We start from the raw sequence: 12,978 nt of genomic DNA, 5'->3' as shown, positions 1-12,978 counted from the left end.
TCAAAGCGAGTGTTCAATATTACCTTAGGCCATACTCTTAGGTAGAATCAGGCAAACTAGAACAATAATGCAATTTCACTCAGCAGCATGATCTTAGACGACACTATTTCCGAAATGAATAAAAGAATACCAGAGACCATCCTATTTCATAATAAAAACAAAGTGGGAGTAGATGTGATGGATAGTACGTATTGTAACGGTTCAAAAAATAAATAATCTCCTCCTCACTTAAAACGTACGACTTAATGTGTAAATGTATGAGCGCGAGAATGAATGCCAAAATGCATTGTGTAAGCACCCAACTTGAGCGAATGCATGCAACCGTACATATACTTGTACGTGTTAATGTACTGTGTAACCAGGCCTTTAGGAATAAGCTGAATTATGCCTATGGTACTTTTGATTCTCAGTGAAAACCGGCACAACTGTACACTTTGACCTCACATGGAACAGCAATTTAATCCAATTGAAACTGAAAAAGAATGAGAAATTGGCCATAATAAAGTAACTTCTCCCTTTGAGCTCAAATATTTACGTAGACAAGCCAAATATTTACGGTGCATAGCCAAGCACAACAAAAGAAGTAAGGAAACCACATTTTTTTAAAGCAGAAGTGCCACCATAAACTGTTCTAAAGTAAGACACTGCTTTCTTGGCGAACCATGTATATGAATGTTTCGCAGGATTCCCACCCAGGTCCTGAGGAAGATGGCAGGTTTACCCATTGAAACGTGGCTCCTATAGAACAGCTCACCTGGTGAGAATTACACATTCATCCATGTTGCTCTAAAACTGTAGGAAGTGACTTCAGTCATTATGATGAGTTGTTTATCTATAGTATGTTCTGGTACGCGGTGGGAGCAGGGTAAAGTACTCGCCTGTCAAACAAGAGGTCACGGGTTCGAGTCCCGAATTGGTAAGTTTCCCTTACCCAGGGCATGGTTGTTTGTGCACTGGCAATTGTTGAAATGTTTATCAGACTCTGATGTTAAAGGCCAATTTGTGCTGTTTTCGGTGGAATGGAGTTAAATTAAATGTTTTGCATCTGAACATGAGAAAATAATTGTTTGGTCGTTTAATTGAATTTTGTTAACATTTCTGTAGGTCTCATTAGGGGAAAGAATTTTCTGCCTCCTCTCATCCAGGAAGGCGATGAATGAATCAAAGTGTACTGCAGACTGGTGTGTGGCCATTTTGCGAGGCGTCTTCGGGGAGGAGGCCAAATTGTACCGCGTTCAACCCCGAAAAACAAGCCATAATTTAAGACCTTTTCCAAAGGCTTTCCTAGAAGTTGCGAAAGGTAAGAACTGCATGATTCTCCATTTCTGGAATGTTGGTACAAGTTTATGGTGCAGTTTCCAGATTATATCTTCATTTTTCAGTACATTACAAGAGTTTTCTGGTGAAAATTCACTATGTTCCACCAACCATGGAGAAGGTTCTTCACAAATTGCCCGGAGTGTTGGCCGACCGAGCAACTGGTATGAACGGCAGGAGGGTGAAGAAGGAGTGCTAATTGAAAATTTTTAATTTCCATTATTTGTTTGTATAATATTGATTTTTGTTCGCATTGTTCATTGGTATAATATTTCTTAATGTCTATTAGAAAAATATATGTCTACATATATTTCATATCTCTATAATTTTCGTTATTTAATTCTTAAAGCACCTATTTCCTATCAGCCTCCTTATTTTTCACTGGCTACATTCTGTCAGTACACTTGTTTTATTTTCAAGTATGATGGTGCATTTCCTTTAGGTGCCGTCCAAGAAATTGGAATGTGAATCTTTTCCATATTGAAATTAGTTTTGTGACACCAAGTTTCGTCAAATCCAAGGTGAACATTTGTGTTTTCTCTCTTTCAGTCTGACAATGGTTATTGATCATTATGCTTTTCTAGCACTTTTGCATGCATTCTCAGTTCCCTCATATTTGTAGCACATTCATTTCAGATATCCTCTGCATGCTTCTACGGAATTCTCGCTTTCCTCAAACAGTTGGCGCACTTTTTTCACATTCTTTTCACGCTATTTGCACTTTAAGTAGTCCCAATTCACGCTTTCCTCACGCTTTTGGGATACTATGCACACTTTCTGCACTCTTTTCTCACACTTTTTCCACGCTTTCCTCACATTATTTTCACACTTTAAAGGCATTATGCACACTTTTTGCACACTTTCTTCACGCTTCCCTCACACTTCTTGCACACTTTTGAGGTACTATGCACAATTCTTGCACGCTTTTTTCACATTTCTATGAACACTTTTTAACACTTTCTGCACGGTTTTTGCACACTTTATTTTCCCCAGGGATAATAAATATAAGTTGCGTAAAAGAAACATTTTGGAAAACTTTCGTTATCATACATTTAAGGTACTATTTTTTTCATAAAAATAACTTGAATATTAATACTAGAAGTATATTTCGTAATGGACATGCGTTGTTCTTAAGCGCCATTACGAGAAGACCGCTTACCTGTCAGACCCTTGTAACTCCGCCATAGAAATAAATTCTGGATTCGCCATCGATCAACCATCTTTTCAGCTACATAAGGGTTACCCACCTGAATACGGACTACCTGAAACAAAAGGCTCCGTAGAAGCGTTTTTTAGGCAAATTTTGATTTATTAACCTCACCAACGAAATCGTAAATTCTTATGGTTAAAGAATATAGAGTAATTTAGTAGAGTAAAATATTTAGTTTACGCAACTGTAATTTTTCTTCTTTGCAGAGCCGAAACTTGAACTACCAATTCACTACGATCCAAAATAGGCTTGAATTGCAAGAAAGAACGCAACATATCGTATTACACGCAAATAAATATGAATAATTGAATCACTCAAATCCAAGGATAAAAGCCTTTTCAATTACTCCCAACAGAACGACAAAAATTAAACTATAACAATTCACGTCTAAGGGATAGAAGGTACCAGAGGCGGATACAGATGGGGGCGCAGGGGGCGCGTGCCCCCCCTTTGCAGGACCGCTCACATTGCCGAACATTGTAGAATCACAGTTGTACCTTTTTTGTATCGTAAGATATTGACTTATATACGTGTATAATGAGCTTAAATAAAACTTTCTTCAACTACTCACATGGCTTGATTAATTTTTTATTAGGATAAAAGTAAAGGTAGCTCAGGATATCTTTTGCGCCCCCCCCTCCCCTTGAGTTTTTTCTGTATCCGCCACTGGAAGGTACTAGGGTCTCTTATAATTCATACTAATAAAGGGGCATTCGTGATTGATTCATACAAAGTGAATAAAAGACACGATTACTTAGCGATTCAAATAACCCATTATTCATTGCAAAAAAACAGTGGGACAACAATCACTCAGGCTCCCGGTTTAATCATATCAATATTAGATCAAACGGTTATAAAATGCTGGTAAACTCCTGGGCTTGATGATTAATTACAATATATCAGTACCAAAAAGCGGAGGAACATGCTTGGGGGAATATGCTTTCGAAACGGAGATTTAAGGAAAATAATAAAAAAATAACATGCCTGAAAATGCATGTAACATTATTTTTTCCCTTGAAATTTAACTCGAAGCTGACGCAGTAAGTATGTATAATTCAGACAAGAAATTTTAATAATTTTTGATTTCTCCGAGGCTTAGGGGGATACATCTTCTCATCACCCCATAGTTACGCCTCTGCCAAAAAGATTTCAGTTGAAAATAATTAATTCACTAGCAAGTTAAGAAGTAGCAGTGACATAAAATACTTTAAAATTATAAATACTAAATGATTCTTTAATAATATGGTTTCAGGCAACAATTGTTAAGCAATTCATCAATGATTTAGAAAATGCGACTTTTTTCCATTATATGCTTTACGATGGGGCCGAAGAGTGTTTTTGAAAACATTTACGGGTGAACAGCTATTTCTGATGTCACAACTTCACCAGTTAACTAGTAGTTCATGCAATTAACGAGGTAGAAATATACTGTAATGAGAGCTCAAAAAAATTAAAATTGGATGGCCAATTGAAAAATGAGGGTCTGACGTAACGGTGAAAGCGAATTTCGATGAGGGTTAAAAAGTGATTCCCTAACACTCGACGAGGGGGCTGTGCCTTAGGGTGTTGCTTATTTTTTTTTATTTTTTCTCGGATTTTTGATTTCTACCTCTTAAAATATGCTATGGGGTGCAGAATGGATATCCTAAAAATTTCAGCTCAATTGTTTAACATTTAGAGGTCGCTCAAAGAGCATTAATGCAATAAAATTAAATTTTCCTGATTTTTTGAAGTAACATCATTTTCAGGGGTAATGCACGATTTTGCAGCGTTTTAGGGCCAAAACTTGCTCCATTTTAACACTAGAATGCCGGGAAATGGGCATACTCCAACAAGGCCGGGAGGGTGTCATTTTGACACCCATGTTCTCATTGTCGTGTTATGTTGCAGATTATTATTTTCTTAGTCGCTAGAGTTAAATCGTCATTTATATTGTAATACACGTTTTTTGGTTCCTTATCGTTTTCAAAAAAAATAATGTTTTTTCTGTCGTCGTGTGTAATGTATAAAAAAATAAGTGTCGTCGCGGTAAAATTTGGCTGGTTTCAAGGAAAATCATTCGCAAATAGAGTGGAAAATACTTATCTCACTAGCTATTTAATTTTCGAAAAAATGATAAACAGCTGATATTTATTGAAATTATGCAAAACATAAACAATCATGAAGGTAATATACTATTCATAAATACTAATTTGGATAGTATTAATCAAATCTCATCCCACGAAACACCTAAACCGAACGAAGAAACGATAAAATATACTGGCTGTCAAAATGACACCCTCCGTCATCAAGGTAAACTTGATTTTTTTATGCCGTAAAAAAGGCTGTCGTCTTATTGTGCCTTAAAAATGATTAAAAGTCACGAAATATTTCATTGTACAACAATTTTTAAAGGCCAGCTTTGAAAAAAATGTTCGCGTAGGGTGTCAAAATGACACCCTTCGGCATTCTAGTGTTAACGTCCGCTGAACAGTTTTCTAAGAATACAATACTTTTCCGCGAGCTACAGCAGTGCGTCACACCCCTGACCGCGAACTGGTAAAAACTGAAAATTAAAAATATGCAACACCCTACTGTGCCTCCTTCCGCCTCCAGATTCCTATGGAAAAGGCGCACGGTTTACTGCCCTATGATCGAACGCAATATCTCCCGTCGTCGTTGAGATATTAATTAATGAACAGTGAATTAACTAGGATGTGGCAAAATTTTAAAAATGGTCTCGACACATTGTGACGGCTGCCTGTGCAAACGCTAATGCGCTCGCCGCTTTTCTTTTGTCTTCATTGGATCCCACCCCCAAACGGTTGACGGAAGGTGAGCCCGTGGGGCAGAAGTGAGAGGAGTCGTTCTGAGGAGACGTGAGGGCGAGGATTGCCATAGACAGCGAGATATTTATTTATGACAGCGATGTTTTTTTTGTTTAGTGTCCAGCGTTGTTTTTAGTGCCAGAAGTTTAGTTAGTTAAGTAAGTCCAGATTATTATTTTGTTAATCCCAATTCCTTTACCACATTCCCGGTGATGAAAAGGGAGTGCTTTTGTCGCTAGAGCGATTCTCCCAACTGACTACGGGAATTACTTTCTCCAACAGGGGAGTTGCTTCAATTCCCAGCACGAGCGGAATCATTTATCACCCTAATTCAGCACCCCGTACTGGCGCCCAATTATTCCAACGAACCTAGACCCTCGGGTTAACCCGTGGCACAACCGTTACCTTATCACGTGGACTACATTCCAAAAATGACGTATTCGAAGCAAGGACTTCATTGACACCTCAAATGGAGTGGTTTCCTTCATCAAAGAAACGAAAGGCATTTATTACGATTAGTTACCTGTGGCATTACTTCGTTAATCTAGGAGATTGTTGACGTAAGCCCAGGCATAGGGAAACTCCAACCGTCGGTCACAAGCTGGATCAGGGTAAGACTCCACAAACAAGAAAACAGCACACAGGGAAAAAATTTCCAAAAATATTTACGAGTTATTTTCATCAATATCTATTTGAAGTAGAAGTATTCAAAATCATAATTATTACAGAAAACAACGATGATAACTAATGATCCCATAGGAAACATTACCAAACTCAATACCAGCAGCATAACTTTTGCTAAAATCGGCCATGTCCCACTAGCCGTCGGTCCAACAAGAGCGCCCAAGCAGAAGAGAGCTTGGCTCTTCCACCACGAGACAGGATTGAGGGTAGGGGTTTTTCGGAGGGAGTGGAGGGGTAGTGAGGGCGATGTTCTATCAGCTGCGTCACTGCCCCTGTTGACAGGCTGCTCCGCAAAACATCATCCCTTGGTTGGTGTGAACAGCATACAAGCCAGAATTTTCCCCTCAAACTTCTGGGTTGGAGACATCAGTCGAATCAGAGGGATATTCATTGGAACACAAGGAGGGGAGAGACATAGTGGGGAGAGGTGTTGGAGGGAGAGAGAGTTGTGATAGGACTATGGTAAAACTTCTCACTCCAAACTGCATACTAGAGACTCATCACTCATTTCCCCTTGATTACCAAGGAGTAAGTATTCCTCCGCAGTAGTCCTATATAAGTCTTGCATTGCACGAAGGCTGGTTTGGTGCTGTTTCAGGGCTGTTTCGGGGGCTGTTTTCGGAGGCTTTTCCGGAGACAGGATTTTCCGGAGACTGGATTTTCCGAGACAGGAGTTTTCGAGCCTTTGTCAAAGGGCCTTTGCGCGAAAATCCTTTGCGAGAAAAACCTCCCGCGAAGGACTTTTCACGCTAAGTTCTGCGGATAAGTTCGGAGGAAGTTCCGAGGAATTTGGAGGATCTTCTGGGGGGTACCAGAAATTTTGGGGGGGGGGGACACCAAAAAATACCACATCTTCTGTGGAAAAATGACCACAAAAATTGCTTGAACTTGTGGACCAAGACACATCCACCAAGAAATTATCAATGCCCAGAAACGTTTCCGAGACATCACAGTTCCATTGGTTTTCACTGGATGAACCCCCACAGTTAAACCCCCATGAATGTCACAAAAAACCATGATTCAGTTGTTATAATTGAACTGAATATAAAGATGTTTATTAATTTAGACAACAGTTTAGATGAAATATCTCACAAAAAAGTTTTAAGAATAATATAGATTTTTATCACTCTGTAAACGATAACTTCAAGAGTGAGGTTTTGATTCAACAGGAATCCAACGGAATTCCAAAGTGAATAACATGGCATAATTACAAAAAAATGAGACAAGAAATATTGCTGACTGATACTGAGTAAATTATTTAGTATTAGATAGCAAGAGATAAATTTAATAACCAATATCTTATAATTTGATGCTTGTTCGGTGTACCAGTGAATCAAAATTACAAATAATTACCAGCCTTAACAGTAGAAACTGGGAAGATTTTATTGGTATAACACCAGGAAATCTACCAAACTCAAATTGTTTCTTCTCTCATCAGAGATATTTTCTGGTTTTTAAAACCAAGTAAAGGCATGACAGTACAATAACCAACCACTTAAAAAATGGGCTAAATTGGGTTGGCAAAACACTTGGGTTCGAGAGAACCTTGGGTTGACCATCAAGTTGGGTTCGACCACCTAATCAAAAAAACAAACGATTGACAAGAATGGGTTTTAACTTCTACTTATATGCATATAGCAACCCAAGAGAAAGTTAGGGTCGACCAACAAAATATATACCCCATTTTATATAATTAATAATTACAAGTTTATTCAAATATATGGTTATTCACTAAATAATTATTGGGTTTCAGAATAGCAGCATTAAATACTCAGCATAAGATATGTCTATATCTTATGCTGAATATTTAATATTATATATATATTCAAAGTTTTGTAGAAATGGGATGCAACGTAGCACATAATATGAAGGTTCAAATCACAGTCACTAAACATAGACACAAAAAAAGGAAACACTCACACGAAAAATATAACTGGAAGACTTTCGTAGTTGTAGCTACTTCATCAGCCAAGGAGAAAATGAGTAGGGAAGGAGTGTGTTGGAAAAAGGGAAAAGTTGGGGGGAAGAGGGGAGGGGTGTATTGGGGCGGGGCTAACTCAACAAGATACATTCAAACCCGGGTGCTTGTTGGCTTGCAAATGCCAGATGCACGCCAATTCGAGGGTGTGGAGATTGAGGGGCGAGTCAGTGGGTAACAGGGAGGCAATGATTGAAACTTTGAAACATTGATTAAAGATGAAATCATGCGATAAACAATGTGTGGGGACCGGGAGAGATGCGTGTGGGGATGACGGACACCAGGAAGCACGGTGATTATTTATTCTAAGGTTGAGGGGGGTGGTGCATTGGCCTATATAAAAAGCGGGGCAGAAGGTGCATTGAAGGAGATATATGATGTTGGTGGAGCTACAGGTGGTGGAAGGAGATATCGGGAGGAATTTAAGTTTGGAGAGGAAAGAGGCTGGGGGTGGAGAGAAAATTTTACAGGTTTTACATCTAGGACGGTTGCACGGCGAGGGTGGGGTAGTGGGGACTGAATTCAATTTTTGAAGGGGGCGGGTGGCTTTGAAGATGGTGCTGAGGTTAGTTGGTCTCTTATACGTGATCCGTGGAAGAGAGGGGAAAATTTGTGAGGTGGATTTGTGGTTGGAGAGAATGGGGTACAGGTCCTTCAGGATTTCCTGTAAGGCATGGGCACCGGGAAAGTAAGTGGTGAAAAGAGATGGAGAGCAATTCTTTTCGGCACAAGGTTTATTGGACAAAAAATAAACACTCTCATTGAATAAATAAACTCGAAGCTATCGAAGCACTTCTGGCTTCTTCCTCAGCTGAAGTATGAATGGTAAGGAAAGGAGAGGGTTGGAAAAAGGAAAAGAGGGGTAAGGGGAGAGGTGTATGGGGAGGGGGAGTTAGGAATAGAGGTTAGGATGCGACGTTCAGACCCGGAAAGCTATTGGCTTGAAAGTGCCAAATGCAAGCCAATTCGAGGGTGTGGAGGTTGAGGGCGGAGTCGGTGGGAGGGAGGGAGGCAATAATGGATACTTTGTAGCATTGATTGAAAATGGAATCATGTGAAAGACAATGTGTAGGAACTGGTAGAGAGGAGTGGGGGACGATGGACAACAGGAGGCGCGATGATTGTTAATTCTGAGATATAGGGGGGTAGTGCACTGGCCAATATAGAAAGCAGGGCAGAAATTACAATGAAGAAGGTAAATGATGTTGGTGGAAGTACAAGTAGTGGAGGGGAAAATCGGTAGGCATTTAAGCTTGGGGAGAAAAGAGGCAGGGGGTGGAGAGAATATTTTGCAGGTTTTACTCCTGGGACGATTGCAAGGTGAGGGTGTGGAGATAGTGACTGAATGCGACTTTTGGAGAGGGCGGGTGGCTTTAAATATGGTGTTTAAATTCGGTGGTCTCTAAAATGTTATCCGAGGAGTGGAAGGGAAAATCAGAGAGGTGGACTTGTGTTTGGAAAGGATGGGGTACAGGTCCTTCAATATGTTTTGTAGCAAATGAGCACCAGGAAAGTAGGTTGTGAGCAGAGAAGGAGAGCAATGTTTGTCTGCGCGGGGTTTATTGTGAATAGCCGGTTTTTTTCTTATTTTGTTCATCAAGAGTTTTTCGGGGTAGCCGCGGTGAAGAAGAGAGGTGTGGAGTTTGGAGAGGAATTTTTGAAGGTCTTCGGGGTTATTACAGATTCTGTGTCCCCGGACAGAGAGGGAATAAGGGATGGAACGTTTGGTGTGTGTATGGCAACTGCTGTAGTGAAGGTATTGTTGTTTGTTAGTAGCTTTGATGTGAACCGATGTTTTGAATTTTTTATTATCTAAAAGGTGTATGTCCACATCTAAGAAGTTGATATTGGTTTTGGAGATGGAAGAGGTGAAAGAGACTGAGGCAGAAGCGTTAAGTGAAGAAACAAAGGTATTGAGAGAGTCGATGTCATGAGGCCAGAGAATGAAAATGTCATCAATGTATCTGAGCCAAAGAAGAGGTTTTAGAGGGGAATTAGTGAGGAAATTTTCTTCAAACAGGCCAAGGAAAAGATTTGCATAAGAAGGGCTAAACCTACTTCCCATGGCGCAGCCGGATATTTGCAGATAGTAGTTATTTTTAAAAGAGAAGGCATTGTGGGTGAGAATGAAATGGGAAAGATCAAGAAGAAAGTCAGTTCTAGGGTTTTGAGGAGTGGGTCGTAATGAAAGATAGTGGTGGAGAGCAGCGAGTCCCTCAGAATGAGGGATTGAAGTGTAAAGTGAGGTTACATCAATAGTGGCCATGCTAATGGGCTGATTGGGGGGGAGGGAAATGGAATTGAGTTTAGAATGGAAGTCATGAGAATCTTTGGTGTATGATGGAAGGGACTGAACGAAGGGTTGGAGATAGAAATCAACGAAGGCCGAGATGCGCTCCGTAAGAGTTTCGAGAGGAAACTATGGGGCGGCCTGGGTTATTAGCAGGGTTTAGGAGTTTTTATTTCCTCTCAATACATTCACCTCCTCAAGGAGGAACTCCGAGAGGAAATCTGAGATCCTCCTCCGAGAGGGGAGAATAGGAGAAGGGAGAAAGACCAAAAACTCTCACGCGTTTCTGAAGCCAGAATACTCCCTCCCAATCGAGGAAGAGGACATTTTGTCATGGAGGAAGAGCTATTTTGAGGATTATTTCAGGTAACCAAATGTTCTCCTCTTGTTAGAGCTATGCTGTGAGGACTCTGGGAGGAAATGAAAAGTGGGTCCCAACCGCCATTAGGGTCCCTCGGCGCGAGAGGTCCGACCCTTTCCTGTTGTCCGTGTGGGGATTACCGCGGCCCATTCCGGCTCTCAGTGTCCCACTCAAGGAAGGGGCTCATGGTCACTTATTTGTTTATAAGTTAAAATAACTAAAAACTTTCATGTTGCATTTATTGAAAATCAATGCGAGGAATTTCATTCTGTATGTTCTGCTGATTGGTTCCAAATTTTAAACGGAATTCTAGCGTTCATACTAACGGAGTTGATCATCACCTAGAACAATTTTTGGAGACGCTAAGGTTAGATGTTTAATTGTTATTTTTATAACTTACTAGCAAGTTTATAGGAGCGATATTGTAATGATTTATTAATAAATTATTTAAGAATAAACCAAGTGTTGCGTTCACGCAACGTTGGGAGGACCCTGGTGTCATTTCCTGGATTTCCTGGTTCGATGTCATTTCCTGGATTAGAGCATTTTTGAGCGACCGCGTCCAAAGAGTAGTATTAGACGGTGCAGGCTCCAATGAGGTTAGAGTCACTTCTGGCGTTCCTCAGGGTAGTGTCATTGGCCCACTCCTATTCCTTCTTTATATATACGACATTGGGGAAGTAGTGCAGAGTAAGTTACGATTATTTGCAGACGACGCTGTAGTTTACAGAGAAATCCGTTCCAGCAAAGATATAGATGAACTAACGAATGACCTTGCTGCTATCCAAGCTTGGTGCGATGCTTGGCAGTTAGAATTAAATTTTGAAAAATGCGTCGTAATGAATTTCTGGAAGAAAAATAACTCCCTACAGCGTAACTATATCACTCGGGACACCCAGTTAAAGGCAGTTGAATCCGTGAAATAAAAATTGTGGAATTCATGGTCTCCGGTGAAAATATTCGCCAAGACACATTTCTTTCAAACCGTAAAGCATGCCTATTTTAGAGACTTTAGGTTAAACTATAAAACATCTCATTGAAAACGTGATATATACGAATATCAATTGTCAAATATGACGATATAAGCCATATACGCGGCATAAAATAGCTTAGGATTATTTCCGACAATAAAAACGGCATATTCCTACAAAAGAGCAATATATGGTAATGTGGGTTGCACAACTGCCGAAAGATATCAATTCCGCCAAGTTGCGAAAACTCAACAATTATTTTTTACCACAAGGACTATTTAAGGCCCATATTTTCAATTTACATTTTTTAGAATATTATTAAGTAAAGTAAAGAGAGAAAATTACATACTTGAAATATTTATTTACTCGGCCTCATGGGTTAAAAACTACTGATATTTTGCCAATAACAGATCACATTTTTGAAATTTTGAATTTTTCCAACCGTTTTAGATTATTAGGTTCTGCTATTTTAAATATTTAATACTTGTTCATATATATAGAAAAAATACTTGTATTTTTAATGAAAACGTTAATTAGTATTAAATTTTCTATGTAATTTGATCCTTGGAACTCATGCATCAATTATTAAGACAAAATGCAAAGTATGTAATATAGGACTCAATAGTGTATAAATAATTTCGTTATTTTACAACAAAACTCGCACTCGCGTGTCTTCAATTTTGAAATTTTCACAACAAAGAAATAAGGTTTTAAAATAAAATTTCCTTCAAAATGTCCTTTTATTCATTATTATGGCATTCAGAAAGATCCAGATATAAATTTACTAATTACAGCGGCACATCTTTTTGACGCAGACGGTAAGATATTTGCAAAGCGGTGAATACCGAAAACCACTTGAACATAATACAGTATCACAATGAGGCGCATGCAAACTTCGCTGCACACATATCTACATGATAGCAATGCCCTTGCAGGCTTAAAAAAACCGGGGCTTTGCATTCCCTGCGATAAAAATATGAACATTGACCACATTTTTACGTGACATATTTTGTGCATGATAGAGTCATCTCAATTGATATATCTCGATACGCAAAACCACGCGTGTAATACGAACAATTCCCTAAAAACTGTATTTAGCACGGCACGGAAGTTATTAGTTTCGTGCCTATAAACGGGATACATTTACCTAGTATATGGCCATTCATCTGAGAAAGAAATTCATTGCATTGATCATTTAAGCCTTAACCATGGCTAGCAATGGTTTCAAGAGGACATATTATTGTCATTTGAAGTAATAATTGCATGGTGATTGTGGTGCAGCCATTCAAACTACAACCCAATACCGATGTGATCATTGAAAGGCATGTGGGTACATCAACAATTAAAACAGACCGGTCAC

The 12,978-nt window shown here is 39.4% G+C and overlaps 1 long non-coding RNA gene across 1 annotated transcript; it reads left to right on the top strand.

The window, feature by feature from the left end:
• Positions 1-1,062: 1,062 nt before the first annotated feature.
• Positions 1,063-1,632, top strand: LOC124173162. The gene is made up of 2 exons (XR_006868413.1): positions 1,063-1,300; positions 1,383-1,632. It is a non-coding gene; the product is annotated as an uncharacterized LOC124173162 (long non-coding RNA).
• Positions 1,633-12,978: the final 11,346 nt, after the last annotated feature.

This window comes from Ischnura elegans, assembly GCF_921293095.1.
Source record: "Ischnura elegans chromosome 13 unlocalized genomic scaffold, ioIscEleg1.1 SUPER_13_unloc_4, whole genome shotgun sequence".
Lineage (NCBI taxonomy): Eukaryota > Metazoa > Arthropoda > Insecta > Odonata > Coenagrionidae > Ischnura > Ischnura elegans.
Note: the sequence above shows the minus strand (reverse complement) of the source record. Positions and strands in the feature narration are given on the sequence as shown.